This window comes from Pseudonaja textilis, chromosome 3, assembly GCF_049901715.1.
Source record: "Pseudonaja textilis isolate UNSWEBS1 chromosome 3, rPseTex1.2, whole genome shotgun sequence".
NCBI lineage: Eukaryota > Metazoa > Chordata > Lepidosauria > Squamata > Elapidae > Pseudonaja > Pseudonaja textilis.
In genome coordinates, this window is record NC_141992.1 from 37,653,966 (window position 1) to 37,671,873 (window position 17,908).

At 42.2% G+C, this 17,908-nt stretch overlaps 2 protein-coding genes across 5 annotated transcripts in view; one reads left to right on the top strand and one right to left on the bottom strand.

Moving 5' to 3' along the window:
* Positions 1-5,358, bottom strand: part of HIPK1 (homeodomain interacting protein kinase 1) — a 38,924-nt gene extending 33,566 nt beyond the window's left edge. For 2 of the 4 annotated variants that reach the window (XM_087929300.1, XM_026713044.2), the window contains exon 1: positions 5,032-5,333. The gene's annotated coding sequence lies outside the window, so the exon portion shown is untranslated. Of the gene's footprint in view, positions 1-4,870; positions 5,007-5,031 lie in introns of those variants that run through there. The other 2 variants (XM_026713042.2, XM_026713043.2) reach the window with 2 other exon arrangements.
* Positions 1-17,908, top strand: part of LOC113444282 (bcl-2-like protein 15) — a 192,989-nt gene that overhangs the window by 128,439 nt on the left and 46,642 nt on the right. The gene's annotated exons all lie outside the window — the stretch shown is intronic.

A 17,908-nucleotide genomic window follows, 5' to 3' on the forward strand; every position in this document is an offset into this window, starting at 1 on the left:
ATATATATCTTATAAAACCTGCTTAGAAGCAATAGCAGGAAAAAAAAACTGTAGTTATTATTCTGGAATTATTCCAACAGAGCAACTAGTTGCAATAGATCACTCTATGGAGAAGGGAAATTCCAGTTGAATGGATATTCATTCACCTTCTTTAGAAAGTTAGAAAAGTCCAAGTCAATATTACAGTGGTACAGTGAAAGAAGGTGATCTATAAATCTATCCAGAGTTTTACTATAATTTAGGCACAAAATTCTACTTTTCACATAATTAAAGTTGTGCGTTTGTGGTTATGTGTTTGTGTGTGATGGGGGGCAAACAAATTTAATAAATAGACAGATAAATAAATAAATAAAGTCAATCTTGACCCTGATTACATGGATAAATCCACACTGCTTTGTTGGCAATATTCAGAAGGGGTTTGCAACTGCTTTCTCCCAACTTGCTGAGACAATCACATAGCTGAATTTATGCCTAGGGTAGAACTAGAACTCAGAGTCTATACATTCTAGCCAGATGTTTTTAAACAGTACACCAAATAGGCACAAAGGTTATCTTGGTTATATTAACTGAATGACCAACCCGCTGCATGCCTAAGCTGAGCTGTGCACGTGAATGTGCATACTCTGGTCAGACACTCATGAGGCCCAATTCCAAATCGGCCACCACCCAGTAGTGGGTGGGGACCCCATCTTAGGATACCAAAACTTCATTTTATTTAATATTTATATTATATTAGTGTTCAATTGGGCCTTTAAATTAACCTTTAATAGTTAAAAAGTATTTTTAAATATTTGATTTTTCCCAGGATAAAGACAACTATATAACACAAGATTATTCAAGAGCTACCAAAAAAAATATAAAAAAATAAAACTTATGAACTTTTTTCAATTTTGAAGATATACACATGTCTACAACTATATAATCCAGGCATTATGTAAGTTATTTGTACAAATACTCCATATTCAATTCATAAATTGCAACATTTTTATTTGCAATGTTAATGAAATCTCATTCTGCAACTAATTTTCCTATTTAAACAAAGACATTCACTCACAATGCTATTTATGCTACCTGTACCGTTAACACATTTTTTTATTTCATCTCCCAGCAATGTGATTAAACTCTTTAAAATGCTGCCTATGGTTCCTTATGCCATCCATTCAGACCAGTAGAAGTATGCTCAGTAAAAAAAATGGAAGAAAAAATAGCTACAGGTAGTCCTCAACTTATGATCACAATTGGGCCCAAACTTACTGTGGCTAAGCAAGACATTTGTTAACTGAGTTTTACCCCATTTTATGACCTTTCTTGCCATAGTTAAGTGGATCACTGCAGTTGTTAAGTTAGTAACACGGGTGTTAAGTGTTGTTAAGTGAATCTGGTTATGCTTATCATTGATTTTGCTTGTCAGAAATTCACAAAAGATGATCACATGACACCAGGACACTACAACCATCATAAATATGGGTTGCTTGCCAATTTTGATCATGTGACCATAGACATGCTGCAAGGTCGCAGGTGTGAAAAATGGTCATAAGTCACTTTCTTCAGTGCTTGTAACTTTGAATGGTCACTACACGAACTGTTGTAACTCGAGGGCTATCTGTATTACAAGATAGTTCTGAAAAAATATGCATTTAACTCATATCAACTATCTCAAATGCAGTTTCAAATTTGAGTCATGTCCAGATTGCATTAATTTTGCTCGTGAAATGCACTAACATAAAAATAAAATATCCCTTAATAACTTGCAGTATTTTTAAATACTAGAATCCTATTTTGACTACTAACTTTAACAATGAATACATTGTTTCAAGAAAACATCACCAACTCTAGGGGCAAAGGAAGAGTCAACTTCCTACATGTTAGTAATCCAATTTTATTAGGTATTCTAATAATACTCCTGCAAAATGTTAACTTTTTTTTTTCACTCTATCAATATCAGGTCTAACAGAGGCTTAAACTTTAAGACTAGTGTTTTGCCAAGTAAACTATATTCCAATTCTGACAATATAAATATTTTTGACGTTTAGGAGCTTAGCTATTAATCTATTTGTTCAAACTACTGCAAAGTTTGAATCTCTCCCCCATAACTACTGGCTTTTACTAATGAATATAAATGTGAGCTTCTTGTATATAATACAATATAAATTGTACTATACTGATGTGACTACCCTTTATTTACCCAGCAATAATCAGATGCCAGTTACCAGTGCTAGCACCTCTCATGCAAAGCAAAAGCAGCACCTTATACATATTTTTCTAGAATAGTGGCAGAGAACCCAGTATTTTGAAAAGCTACCATCCATTTCAAAGGTTTATTTCAACTTTATAGTATATTAGCTCAATGAATTAAAAAAACAGTAGCAAGAAAATCAAATCTGGCTCCAATAAATAAATCTTGGGTTTTTATTCCCAAGCAATATCTGCCCAAGGAAAACTGCTATACTAAATGCACTGTATTTTGAAGACCAACCATGATGCATGTTTCAGCAGAATACTTCCATCAGTATCCAGGAAACTGTCTTAAAACCCTCTCCATCTTGCATATAAACTACATCTAATGCCACATCAGCATCAATTATGTGTTATAAAATTGGTCTAAATGCAAACTATTACCAGGATAAAACAGTGTTTTGCTGCTACTTACTATTACTTCTTCAATAGTTTAAAACATGGAAAATCACAGCATGATTTTAATTCTAAAGAACTATATTAAAGGTGTGATTTCAGCAGGAGGAAGTGCCACCATTTTGGGTTACAAAGACCTAGATAGTTTTCAGTCAGTGTTGCATCATGGTTAATTTTTAAACTATTTAATCAATTATTCTATCAACACATTCTATCAGTGAGTATTAGACTGGACTAGATAAAATGTTGGTTCCTTAGAGCAATTCTCTTCATAAGTAAACAAATGAATAAGTAAAAGCCAGTGAACAGGGAGCAGGTTTGTTCAGTGGCGCTAAATGATTAGGAAAATCTTGTCGAAAAGAAAAATATCATTTGTATGTAATGCACATTAACTTGTAGAAGGTACTTCATTATACCAGAATGGCTGAAAATTATGGCAATTTTAAAAGGGGATTTAAGCCTTATGTTCCACAAGCATATCTACCAAATTGCTAGTACCCTAGCATTATGGCACACTATATTATATACATATGTACATATACATACATACATACATACAATATCTTCCATTAAACTCATTATGCCTTTGAAATTAAGTTTGAACTACATATTAATACACTTATATCTTGCTTATCTTCAAAAAAGGTCTACTACAGAACATTTTATTTGTTAAATGTATATCCCACTATTCATTCTGGTACTCAATACTATGTTGACATAGTATTTCCTCCATTTTTTTGACAATAAATATGTGAGGTAGACTGGGCTTAAGAGTGACTCGCTGAAAGTCACCTAATGGTTGAAGGTGGACTTGAAAATATGTCTCTTCAGTGTCATCCCAATAACTTAAGTTCTATACCACATATATTTTACTAATGAAAAAAAATCAGCATTTTTAGACTCATATCACCTATGTGCAATGAGCTATGTCTCATCCAGTTGACTGAGTTATCTCAACTGCTTGAGATCATACAATGTTCTGTACCATAACCACAATGTTCAAACAATGCACAACCAATAACTAGCCAACCACATTTTAGCTTAGCATCTTACATAAACACAGCCATTCATATGTAGTAACTTAATCCTAGCAACTTATGTGAAAACTTTCAAATCATGACTATTTTCGTATCAAATTAACTGAGGAATGCCTCAAGATGAATTACTTATAATTCACAGGACTAAATCTAAAACCTCTAGCTACTTCTTACTCTAAAACAGCATTTTTAAGTACTATCTGGAACTTCTACTAAGAACTTATCTTGGCTCTAGGTATAATCACTATAGGAAACTGAAGGAAGACCATAATTGCAACTATAGCATGCCACAAGGCATACAAAGATACCTCATATAGTTTGCTAGAAGACCACTGAGAAATCAAGCAACTACAGGTAGCCTTCAACTGACTACCACAATTGAGCCCAAAACTTCTGTTGAGACATTTGTTAAGTGATTTTTGCCCCTTTTACGACCTTTCTTACCACAGTTGTTAAGTGAATTGTTGCAGTTGATAAGTTGGTAACATGGTTGTTAAGTGAATCTGGCTTCCCCACTGATTTTTGCTTGTCAAAAGGTTGCAAAAGGTGATCACCTGACCTTGGGACACAGCAACTGCCATAAATATCCACCAGTTGCCAAGCATCTGTATTTTGATCACATGATCATGGGGATGGTACAAAGGTTAAGTGTGAAAAATGGTCATAAGAGACTTTTTTCAGTGAGTTTGTAATTTTGAACGATCACTAAATGAGAACTACCTGTATTCTAAAGTGATTGTTCTAGGAGAAAAACAAATTGATTTTTCCTGTGTGTGTGTGTGTGTGTGTGTGTGTGTGTGTGTGTGTGTGTTTAAATGTTTATTTCCTAGGAAAATAGGCGACAGTTCTCTGCGAGAAGCGCTCCCGCTAACTGTTAATTCAGTATTGTTTTTGTTAAGCTTCAACTGAATTTCAGCTCAACAAAATTGCCTAATGCGCGCAACACGAGAACGTTCTCGGAAACGTTTGCCTCAATTTACACGCAAGAGTTGAGGAATCCGATTTAAGCAGGAGGGGACAAACAAGTTTGAAGAATGGAAAAACCCAGTATCTTTCTTCAGGTGTAGAAGTCGCTGAGAACTGGAAAAACAAGGCAGATCACACCATATTAAGGGGAGTAAAACAAAAAACAACAACAACCAGATCGTCTATCGACGATCACTCTGCCACGGGGGTCTTCCGACCGATCACAATTTACTCACTTCTGGCCAGGATTTTCGCTCGTCGTCTTTCCTAGCAGGCCTCAGCGGTCGCCGAGAGATATGGCGGTCACTGACCTATCAGTCAGGGCTAAATCGAGTCCCCAGCGGCCTGTCCCGTCCGACCCTACCCTCTCACGGCCGCCCCGAGGGAAGGTACTTACTCGCCGCCGTTCGGGGTATCTCAACCGCGGGCCGGGCCGGGAGCTGCCTGCCGGTGCCGGGGGACGAGCAGGCGCATCCTAGCCCTGGGCGAGGGGGAGTGCGGCCGCCGCGGCCCTGTCGAGCCGCCCAGCCCACAGGCAGCCCACAGGCCGCTCGGCCTCCTCTTTCGCCAGGCTTGGGCCCCCGCCGCCCGCCAGCGAGCCCAGCCCGGCCCCGGCCCCGCCGCTCTGCTAGATGCCGCGCCCTCAAGGGCCCCTCGGTTCAACCCAGCTGCTCCCGCTCCGTTCCGCGCCCCTCGCCTAAATCAGGCTGAACCTGCCGAATGCGGAACTCCAGCTTGCTCCGCACGCTCTGGGCGGCAAGGCGAAGGAAGCCGAGCGCCGAGGGAGGGATGGAGAGGATCATGGGAGCCCACGTGATGTGTGGGGCCGCTGAGGAAGAGAGAAGGTGCTGATCCGAGTATGGGCTGAAGGCCTGATGGCGCCGGCCTTGGTTGATTCAGGAATCTGAGGGTGCATTTTCTCACAGCCATAGAGCGCTGTGGCGAATGTCTTCTCGATGCGCCCGGCACGGCATCAAACCGAATATCTGCTCAAGTTTTCTTGTGCTGCTTTACTGCGAAATAGCCAAAATCTCTTTTTTTATAAATATAAATAAATTTTATTGATTTTACAATTAAAACAAACCAACAACATATACACAAATGAAAGAAAGGAAAATGAAAAAATAGGAGAAGAAAATAGAAAGAAAAAATAGAAAACAATTAAAAGCATTCTCATCTTCAGCAGTTTGTAAGATCTCTCTTTTTTTTTTAGGTAAGTCTAAGGCGATCAAGTCCCGCTCCCTTTATCGGCTTCTGCCTGCTGTCGCAAACACACTTTGGCTCTTAAGAGATTTTGCTGATCTTAATCTCAGTGTTTTGAAATTATTTCCCGTGTGTTAAAAACACATACTGAGTCTCACAACATTCTGACTTGTGTTTAACAATTGTTTTCTGAATCCAATTTTGAGTTGTACAATACTGTACATTTATCACATGAGCTGGATTTCCACAACATATCTGCAAAAAATGTGTACCATGCACAATCAAAAACACTTTCGTGTGTGTGTAGGGACTTGTGTAATTTTATAATTAAGGTGCTGAATTAGAAATTGGAAAATTAAGCTCCCTTAAGCATAGAAGTCAGATGATTATGGCCATACTCTTTCAGCCTCACACACCTCACAGGATTGATGGGAAAATAGAGGGAAGATTATGTACAGCACAATCTGGTACAAAATACTATAAAGGCAGGATATACATGATATGCAAAGGAAGAATTTTAAGATAGTGATATTTAATTGCTATTTGTCAAATGAGAACAGAAATGCTAGATCCAGTAATTTCTTAAGGAGTAAGATCCTGATTCAATCATATGTATGCCTTTTTTCAATTTAAAAAATGTCTATACAATTGATGGCTAAAAGCTATATATATTGGATACAGTTTTTGCCTTGTGTTTGATCCAAAATCATACGCTTCCATCCTCAAGCATATAAAGCTAAAACTAATATTCTGGTGACTGGGCTCATGTATTGTGAAAACTAGTTGTCTATATTGTGCAAATCCAGGGGAAGGGGGAGATGTAAGATGATGGTACATATCAGTCCTTTAATCTACAAGAGCTTAGTATTTCATATTAAATCAACATCTGTCTCTAAGCCTTGTACTAAATAAAACTGGTTACTCTTTTGTACCGCCGTTTCTCTCATTCTCCAAATAATTAAATGCATTAAATTTCCAGAATTCTCAACAAATGTTCCATCTGCACTTGTTAAGTACATTCATCTGATATGGGTACAAACTGAAGACGTTTATTCTGATTCAGTTGCTACTTATGCCTTATTACACACCACTCATATATGCACAAGATATATAGAAAAACTGGTGAACATACCTAATCCTTCAGCCTCCTATTTTTTCCACAATAACCCTGTGAGATGCGTTGGGCTGAGAGAGTGACTGGCCAGACTTGTTTAATGACCACATGATTTTCTTAACCATGGCAAAAAAAGGTTGTAAAATGGGATACAACTCTTAATGATCACATTACTTAACAATGAAAGTTCCAGCTCCAATTTTTGTTGTAATTTGAGAACTACCTATAAATAACAATTTGCTAAAATATTTGCTTTTAACAGCAGAGATATTCAACAAATTCTTTGCTAAAACTCTGGAGAGCCATTCATTCATTTCCTTTATTTATTTTCATCTCAATAATTCTGAGCAGCTTACAGTTAAAAAAATATTACAATCAAAATACAAAAAACATTTTAAAACAATAAAAACAATAGAAACATCAAACATAAATATATGTAGCTGATGAGTTACTCAGCCAGTTAGCAATACAGCTAGGCTAGGGAGTGTCAGTACTATATTAAAAATACCTGAACATTTTAAATGTTTATAAATATTGTATATAAGAATATAACAAAGGAGAAGTTAAGAAACTAAAATTTAATAGATCTTTTTATAGTATGTTTAAAAAACAAAATATCATTACATGCTTCCTTAATGGACACTTTTTAAAGCCTTCATAAAAGAATCACTTTCCACAAAAAAGTACTACTGGATTTCTTTTTTACAGTGTTTTGGATTGCAGCCTTTGTGGCTTTTTATTGTAGTGATTGTCCAGATGACAGAAGTCCATGGATGGTCGTCTGCCATCCTTCTGGATGACCCAAATCCCACTTTTTTTTTCAATCCTATTAGACAGCAGATAAAAGTTTGTTTCAATCCTATTAGACAGCAGATAAAAGTTTGTTTCAACACAGTTAAGCTAAATCTGAACAGGAGAGCACTAATCCTGTAACAAAAAGACAGCTATAACAAAAAGTAAGGTATCTGTTATGTAGTCGGAAAGACACACGAGGCAGACACGGAGCTGAAAGGCTAACATCACTTTATTGAAGCATAACAGGTTGCCGCGGCTGCCCTGGCTGGGCAGGCAGCCCGGAGGGCGAGAGCTGCCCTGGCTGGGCAGGCAGCCCGGAGGGCGAGAGCTGCCCTGGCTGGGCAGGCAGCCCGGAGGGCGAGAGCTGCCCTGGCTGGGCAGGCAGCCCGGAGGGCAAGCTGCTGCCCTGGCTGGGCAGACAGCCCAGAGGGCGAGCTGAGCTGGGTTGAGCTCTGCTCGACAGCCGGCTTTTATAGCCGACTGTCAAACGGAGCCAACCAATGGGAGCGGCTGGTGTTCCTGCTCAAACAGCGGACCTGGTTGGGGACTCCCAACCAGTTCCAAAGACATAACGGAAACTGTCAGGGACACAACACCCCTTCCCCCTTAGCTAGGGACATGGCAGACCAGACTGGGGACTGTGGTTGTCAGAGACACAACACCCCTTCCACCTTAGCTAGGGACATGGCAGCCCAGACTGGGGACTGTGGTTAGGCAGGGACACAACACCCCTTCCCCCTAGCTAGGGACATGGCAGCCCAGACTGGGGACTGTGGCTAGGCAGGGACACACCCCTTCCCCCTAGCCAGGGACATGGCAGCTCAGGCTGGGGACTGTGGTTAGGCAGGGACACACCCCTTCCCCCTGGCCAGGGACAAGGTAGACCTGTAATTAGACCTGCCAATAGACTTGCAAATAGACCTCCAGTCCCAGGGGATCCCAGCTGGGGTAGAGTCCTTTGCCAGTAGACCGGGTCCGGCTGAGGAGTGCTCAGTGTCTCTTGAGTTGATCGGGGCCTTTCAGGGAACGTACGGCGTTGGCTCGGTAGACCGGGTCCTGCATGGAGCTCTAGGCTTGGTAGACCGGCACCTGCAGGGAGTTCTCGTCGTCGGTGAGGTAGATCGGGCCCTGCAGGGACCTCTTGGCTTGGTAGACCAGGCTCTCGGGGTTTGACAAGGCAGACCGGGCCGTTCGGTTGGGAGTCCATGCGTTTCGTTGGTAGACCGGCTCTAGGCGTTGGATGAGTAGACCGGAACCTGCAGGGAGCTCTCGGCGTCAGGGAGGTAAATCGGGTCCTGCAGGGAGCTCATTGACTGGGTAGACCGGAACCTGCAGGGAGCTCTCGGCGTCGTTGAGGTAGCTCGGGTCCTGCAGGGAACTCTCGTCGGGTTGACCAGGCTCTTTTGGCTGGGGATCGTTGACGACGGCTGCTGCGTAGATCGGGCTCTCTGGATTTGACAGGTAGACCAGGCCCGTTGGACAGCTGCTTGGTAGATCGGGCTCTCTGGATTTGACAGGTAGACCAGGCCCGTTGGACGGCTGCTTGGTAGATCGGGCTCGCTGGGCTTGACTGGTAGCTGGCCCGTCTCGGCCTTCAGCAGATAGGTCGGCTCTCAGGGGTAGGCTGGCTCGTCTCTGCCTTCGGCAGATAGATCGACCCTTAGGAGGTAGGCTGGCTCATCTCTGCCTTCAGCAGATAGATCGGCTTTCAGGAGGTAGACCGGCTCGTCTCTGCCTTCAACAGATAGATCGGCTCTTCAAGAGGTAGACCGGCTCGTCTCTGCCTTCAGCAGATAGATCGGCTCCTCGAGGTTTGACAGGTAGACTGGCTCGTCTCGGCGGCTTTTGGAAATGGCGGCAGTGGCGCCTGTGGGTGGCGTTCGTCTCTTCAGCGGGGAGGCTTTGAACTTCGCACTCTCAGTAGTGCCAGTGGCAGTGCCTGGCGGGGGCCTTTTCTTTTTTCCTCAGCAAATGGAGGTTCTGAGCGTCTTGCTCTCGGTAGCGCCAGCGGCAATGCCTGGCGGGGGCGTTTTTCTCCTCAGCAAACGGAGGTTCTGAGCGTCGTGCCCTTGGTAGTGCCAGCGGCAATGCCTGGCGGGGGCGTTTCTTCTCCTCAGCAAACGGAGGTTCTGGGCGTCGTGCCTTGGTAGCGCCAGCGGCAATGCCTGGCGGGGGGTTTCTCCTCAGCAACGGAGGTTCTTGAGCGTCGTGCCTCGGTAGCGCCAGTGGCAATGCCTGGCGGGGGCGCTTCTCCTCAGCAAACGGAGGTTCTTGAGCGTCGTGCTCTCAGTAGCGCTGCGGCAGCGCCCGGCGGGGGCGTTTTCTCCTCAGCAAACGGAGGCTTGAGCGTCGTGCCCTTGGTAGTGCCAGCGGCAATGCCTGGCGGGGGCGTTTCTTCTCCTCAGCAAACGGAGGTTCTGAGCGTCGTGCCCTTGGTAGCGCCAGCGGCAATGCCTGGCGGGGGGTTTCTCCTCAGCAACGGAGGTTCTGAGCGTCGTGCCCTTGGTAGCGCCAGCGGCAATGCCTGGCAGGGGGTTTCTCCTCAGCAACGGAGGTTCTTGAGCGTCGTGCCCTCGGTAGCGCCAGTGGCAATGCCTGGCGGGGGCGCTTCTCCTCAGCAAACGGAGGCTTGAGCGTCGTGCTCTCAGTAGCGCCGGCGGCAGCGCCCGGCGGGGGCGTTTCTCCTCAGCAAACGGAGGCTTGAGCGTCGTGCTCTCAGTAGCGCCGGCGGCAGCGCCCGGCGGGGGTGTTTCTCCTCAGCAAACGGAGGCTTGAGCGTCGTGCTCTCAGTAGCGCCGGTGGCAGCGCCCGGCAGGGGGGCGTTTTTCCTCAGCAAACGGAGGCTTGAGCGTCGTGCTCTCAGTAGCGCCGGCGGCAGCGCCCGGCGGGGGGCGTTTCTCCTCAGCAAACGGAGGCTTCGAGCTTCGCGCTCTTGGTGGCGCCGGCAGCGCCGTACTAGCTTCAGTGATTTCAGCTCAGTGACAGCAGTTGAAATTCGCACTCTCTGGGGAGCGTCGGCGACTGTGGCTACAGTGCCGTGCTTCGCTTGAGTGATTTGAATTCAAACGACAGCGGTTTGAATTACGCGCTCTTCTGCGAGCGAGGCGGCTGAGGCTTTCAGCGCCGTGACTTTCAGCTCAGATCGCAGCGGTCTGAGCTCGAGCTCTCTGTGAGCGAGGCGGCTACGATTCAACGCCGTGGCTTCAGCTCTTTTGAATGTCGCGCTCCTTGTGAGCGGCGGCGGCGGCTGCGGCTTCAGCGCCCGTGGTTTCTCTCTAAGTGATTTCAGCTCAAGCTGCAGAGGCTTTTGAATTCGCGCTCCTTGTGAGCGCCGGCGGCTGCGGCTTCAGCGCCCATGATTTCGCTCTCCGTGACTAGCTCAGCTGATTCAGTCCGGTTGCCTCTCCTTCGTGCAATCCCACCCTCGTCGCCAGTGTTATGTAGTCGGAAAGACACACGAGGCAGACACGGAGCTGAAAGGCTAACATCACTTTATTGAAGCATAACAGGTTGCCGCGGCTGCCCTGGCTGTGCAGGCAGCCCGGAGGGCGAGAGCTGCCCTGGCTGGGCAGGCAGCCCGGAGGGCGAGCTGCTGCCCTGGCTGGGCAGACAGCCCAGAGGGCGAGCTGAGCTGGGTTGAGCTCTGCTCGACAGCCGGCTTTTATAGCCGACTGTCAAACGGAGCCAACCAATGGGAGCGGCTGGTGTTCCCGCTCAAACAGCGGACCTGGTTGGGGACTCCCAACCAGTTCCAAAGACATAACGGAAACTGTCAGGGACACAACAGTATCCATCTTCATAATTTTAGTTTAAATAACTGTGTGCGTGTGTGTGTATCAATCCCATTCAACATAGGCAGTACTAATATCAACAAAGGATAAGTTCCTTAAACAAAAGAACCCTATGCTTTGTTTCTTCAAGCAGATCTTTGAGAATCCAGCTTTCATTTCAATCAAACAGATGCCCATAATGGTATTCCTCCAATTCAGAGAAAAGGTTAAAGTGGCATGGCCCCAAATATGGACTGTGATGGATGGGATAAACTGGTGAAATCATCACAATCCACATCTACATAACAGATGGTTCATGAGGTGTAAGATCTAATATCATGTTGTAGTAATGTTTCCTTTGTTGTACTTTCAAATTCTGCTTAATTGTGTGAACACTTTGAGCGCTGCAGTATAACACTCTGGGTTGATAGGATGCCAAATTCAAAGAAATCATATGAAGAATATGTTGGGTATATGGATACACCAACCAGGTTTGGGTTGAATAAATATGTAAACCTAGTTTTAAGTGTATTGTAGCTTTAAGCACAAGAAACTGCAATGTCATTGTGGGTGCGGTTGCAGGCAGTAATAAAGGTAGGAAGGGAAACGTAATAGACCCGGCTTCTGGATGCACCTGGTTCTGTTCCTGGTCTGCTGCCTGCTGTGTTGGAACGTCTATCTGCTTGCTTTTGGAGGCTACTGTGCCAGATACCATTTCAACTGAACACAAGGACTGTTTGCTTGGTGAGCTGAGGATTCAGCGTTGTCTTTGAGATAAAGGTATCGGGAGGAGAAGATTTACAAGCAGATAAGGACATTGTATTTACTGTTAATGGACTTGATAACTGGATAATGATATATGGACTGAATGACACTTCTTAATCTCTGTGTGCAATAAATAACTATTTTAAAACCACAAACAGTGTTTTTGTCTCCAGTGTGTGTATACTCTTGGGCCCACTCTCTCTCTCATTTGCCTGCCTGGCTTGACTGCTGCTGCATACTCTGCTTGGGGGTTTATCCCCAAACACTAACATTGGTTATGGGCCCAGCAGTGTGCACAGTCTAACTAACCAGGATATAGCAGTGAGAGCTGGTGGGAGTTGCACACTACTGTAAATACAAACTGTTTGTTAAATAGTTATTTTTCTCAAGAGAAATGGCACAAGTCAATTTGCCAAGTCTGACCATGATATCCAGGTTAGATGGAACAAACTATGTTTCATGGTCACTGAAGTGTAGTTTACTGCTACGAAGAGAAGGTTTGTGGGGCATAATTACAAACCCACCAGATGTATCTAACTTAAATCCTAATAATGAAGAGGATTATAAACTGATACAGGACTATGAAAGAAAGAATGAACAGGCTTTGTGCATCATAGGTCTCACCCTGTCTGACCAGCAACTCATTCATATCCGTGGAGTGGAAAATGCTGCAGAATGCTGGGAGAATCTCAAAAGGATTTATGTTCGAGACAGTGTAGGAGCTCATATCAATCTTACACGGAAGCTGTTTAGAACACATCTTGAGATAAATGGAGACATGTTAACTCATTTAAACTGTATGAAAAGCATTTTTCAAGAATTGCAAGAAAAAGAGCTTATATTTAATGAGTTGCAACAAGTATACATCATACTGTCTTCATTGGATCGAAGCTATGATGATTTTGTGACTGCATTAGAGGTATTGCCAAAAGACAGTTTATCAGTAACTGAGATAACCGGCAGGCTATTAGAAGAAGCCAGGAGAAGGTTTGAACGTGACCAGCTGAGGGAAGATAAGAATAAGCCTAATGAAGAGAAATTATCTTCAAAGCTTGAGAGAAACCAGCTGTGTAAAGTAAAGCACCCGGAGGAAGAGAAGTTATCTTCAACGGCATACACAATTAAAAAGTGTTTTAATTGTGGAGGCAGAGGACATTTGGCAAGATTCTGCAGAAAAGTAAAAAGCCAGAATGTAAAGAAGCCAAAGAAATCCTTTGAACTGGCCATGTTTAGCAATTGTGATATGAAGAATAATAAGTGCATACTGGAAAGAGATGGCAAAAAGGTAACTGCAGCTTTAAATGGAACATTATATGTCTTACATGATAGTAAGAAAGGGGAGGCACAAACTGTATTTAACAATATCAAGCCTCATGATGAATGTATCCATTTATTGCATAGGCGTTTGGGGCATGTGAATTTTAAAATACTAAAACGTTCAGTAGAGTTATCTGAAGGAATTAGGTTAAAACCCTGTGATAAGTATTTGAGTTGTAATGTCTGTTGTGAAGATAAGAGTAAAATAATGCCTGCAAATAGGCTAAATGGTTTCAAAACTACAGAACCTTTAGAAGTAGTATTTGCAGACATTATAGGTCCAAAGAAACCCAGTATGGGGGGTGCTCGATATATACTGAGCATTATGGACCATTACTCTAGATATGGGTTTTGCTACCTAATGAAAAGCAAAACTGAAACATATCAACATTTCTTCAACTGGTTAAAGTTTGCTGAAAGAAAAACCAAACGGCAACTTATAACCCTGGTGACAGATAATGGTACGGAATTTGTTAATAGCAAATTCCAGAACAGGTTAAAGGCAGCTGGAATAGCTCATAAGACATCTGCACCATACAGACCACAGCACAATGCATTTGTTGAAAGGCGAGGCCAAACATTGCAGGCGATGACCCGTACTATGCTAACTGATTCTGGGTTACCTGATTCTTTGTGGGGGGAGGCCACAATGTGTGCTAATCATTTATTAAACAATGTTGTTAACTCAACTACTGGTGAAATACCATTCACCATGTGGCATGGCAGGAAGCCTGATTTGAGTTACCTGCACACATTTGGTGCACCAGCATGGGTGCATATCCCTACACAACTCAGGCGTAAAGGGCAACATAGAGCTAAACAATTTTTCTTCGTTGGTTACCAAGCTAACCATAGGGCATATAGATTTTGGGAGAAAGGCACATCTAAGGTGTTATGTAGTGCCAATGCCCAATTTCTAGAGCACGTAGGATGGGATAAGTTAGAGCAGGATAGCAATAACGAAGTGGTTATTGAATCATACAGAAATCCCATTAAGTATCCCTATCACTTTAAGAAAGAAGTAAAGCAAGAAGTACAGGAAGAATTAGAGCCCCTAGAGGAAGAAATAGCTGAAGATGAGGAACAGGTAGTAACTCAACCAAGCCCAGTAATACCCAGAAGGACTACACGTATATCTAAACCGCCTGATAGATACCAGGCTAACACAGTGTGCCAGGAAAATAGAATCCCAAGTACTGTGGATGAGATTAAAAGATATCCTTCTAAAGAGAAAGAAAAGTGGTATGCAGCAATTAATAAAGAATTGAAGTCTCTGAAGGATATGCAAGTATATGAGAATGTGAGATTACCTAGTAATGAAAAAACCATTGGCTGCAAATGGATTTTTAAAATAAAAACAGACAAGGATGGAAACACAATCCATAAGGCAAGGCTAGTAGCCCAAGGCTTTAGACAAAGTGCAAAAGACTATGATGAAGTATTTGCACCTAGTCTGAAAGCAGCAACTTTAAGGGCAGCATTAGTGTGGGCAGCAAGCAAGCAATATATAGTTAACCATTTAGATGTGGAAACTGCTTACTTGCACGCTCCACTAAGACATACTGTGTATATGAAAAGGCCTAATGGATTTAAAGGAGACAATAATAATGATTGTTGGTTGTTAAAGAAGAGCCTTTATGGTCTTAAACAATCGGGCTATGAATGGAACCAGTATATTGTGAAGGAACTGACCAATATAGGGTTTAAAGCCGGTTTAGCCGACCCATGTCTATTTAAGAGAGAAAAGAATGGAAAGATATCATTATTATTATTGTTCACTGACGACATTGCCTTGATTACTGAGACTAATGATGAAGCAAATAGAATTATAGCATCATTAGGTAAGAAAATAAAAATCAAGCAATTGGGAGAGATAAAGAGATATCTAGGTTTGAATATAATGAAAACACAGAAAGGTTATAAGATATCTCAGGAAGATAAGATATCTAAATTGCTAATAGATTATAAAATGGAACTTTGTAAGCCTGTAAAGACTCCAATGAGTCAGGATATTTGCAAATTGGATACACAAAGTCCCAAGTTTGATAAGGAACTGTATCAATCCTTGATTGGTAGCTTATCATATATTAGCAATTGGTCAAGGCCAGATATTGCTTTTAATATTAACCAGCTGGCTCGACACAATAATGATCCGCTTCAATGTCACTGGATAGCATTGAAAAGAATCTTAAGGTATCTTAAAGGTACATTACACTATGCACTGTATTTAGAACCAAAAGGTGATCTCATATTGAGTGCTTATGCAGATGCTAGTTTTGCAGCAGAAAGAGATACTAGAAAGTCGACTTCAGGAACAGCCATAATGCTGGGTAAGACATTAATAGGCTGGAAGTCAATAAGGCAACAGCATATAAGTTTGTCTACTATGGAGGCAGAATTCTCCTGTTTATCACTATTATGTACTGTGTTGATTATGTATAAACAAATGTTAAAAGATATGGGTATAACTGTATATTACCCTATAGTTGTACATGAGGATAATCAGGCAGCAATTCAAATGGCCACAAGTATTGCAGTAAAAACTAGGAGCAAGCATACAGGTTTGAGATATCTGAATGTAAGGCAATCTGTACAGAGTAAATTGATACAGCTGGAGTACTGCATGTCGGAGGACAATGTAGCTGATCATTTTACTAAAGCCCAAGGTGCTATTAAGCATCTAGAGAGTTGTGAAAAATATGGGTTTAGAATGTAAAGGCATTACATATTTATGTCACCCAAAAGGGGAGAATGTTGGGTATATGGATACACCAACCAGGTTTGGGTTGAATAAATATGTAAACCTAGTTTTAAGTGTATTGTAGCTTTAAGCACAAGAAACTGCAATGTCATTGTGGGTGCGGTTGCAGGCAGTAATAAAGGTAGGAAGGGAAACGTAATAGACCCGGCTTCTGGATGCACCTGGTTCTGTTCCTGGTCTGCTGCCTGCTGTGTTGGAACATCTATCTGCTTGCTTTTGGAGGCTACTGTGCCAGATACCATTTCAACTGAACACAAGGACTGTTTGCTTGGTGAGCTGAGGATTCAGCGTTGTCTTTGAGATAAAGGTATCGGGAGGAGAAGATTTACAAGCAGATAAGGACATTGTATTTACTGTTAATGGACTTGATAACTGGATGGATATACTGGATAATGATATATGGACTGAATGACACTTCTTAATCTCTGTGTGCAATAAATAACTATTTTAAAACCACAAACAGTGTTTTTGTCTCCAGTGTGTGTATACTCTTGGGCCCACTCTCTCTCTCATTTGCCTGCCTGGCTTGACTGCTGCTGCATACTCTGCTTGGGGGTTTATCCCCAAACACTAACAGAATACCACCTGCATACCAAAATATGTAACCACAAGTTTTTCTGCTGAAACCTGAGTTTTGATTTTGGGAGGGGGGGGAACAAGACAGTATGATGATATTCCATGGACTGATGCTTTGTTTCTAAGACATGATAAGTCCATGGCTGTCACAATGTTATGAAGAAATTCATAATAAAGAGCCTTTTGTTTGTTAATAAGGAAATCTCTAGTGGGAAAGGGAAGTCACTGTCATCCTGAAGAGATTTCCTCTATTTGAGAAGACTGGCGCCTTTTGTTAATTTCAAAAAATGTTTCTTGCTTATTTCATCCTTGGGGTTAAATCTGTTTAAATATAATCTCTAACCTTTTGCCTGGAATTTGTCTGAAAGAGTAGAGAAAGAGAAATGATGGAAATGTTGAATGGTGGAAGTTTGATTTCCTTCCTACAGTATGATTTAATTGTTGTTGCTTTTTATTTTATTTTCAATTTTCACCCAAAAGAATTGGAAAGTGACATGCTATATACAGGATACTATTATTAACTGATTTGTGCATGAAAGGAAAAAGTATACTCATTATCTCTCATATCACAGATGAAAAAAATATTCCAAGTGCATAAAACACAATCTTCAGATTTTGGACGCTTGTCCAACTAAATATTTAATGATAATAATAATTTATTAAACTTGTATTTCCAAGATAAACCATTGTTTGTTCCAGTGCAATTTCCTAAATAATACATTTGAATATTGCAAAAGAGGTGTATGCACATGTGAATTTACACCTTTATTCAATATTTTACTGTATATAATTTAATTGAACTTGAAACATTGCTGCTTAAAATTTTAAAATTGCATAAGCATTTGGTAGCTGTTGATGCATTTTGTAGCAAAAGATGCATTATTTTCCCTGTAGTAGTGGTAAGTTAAGGCTATGAGAATCATCTTAAGTTTCTTTGTTTCATCCTTTTATGAGTTGTGGGTGCTATGTTTAG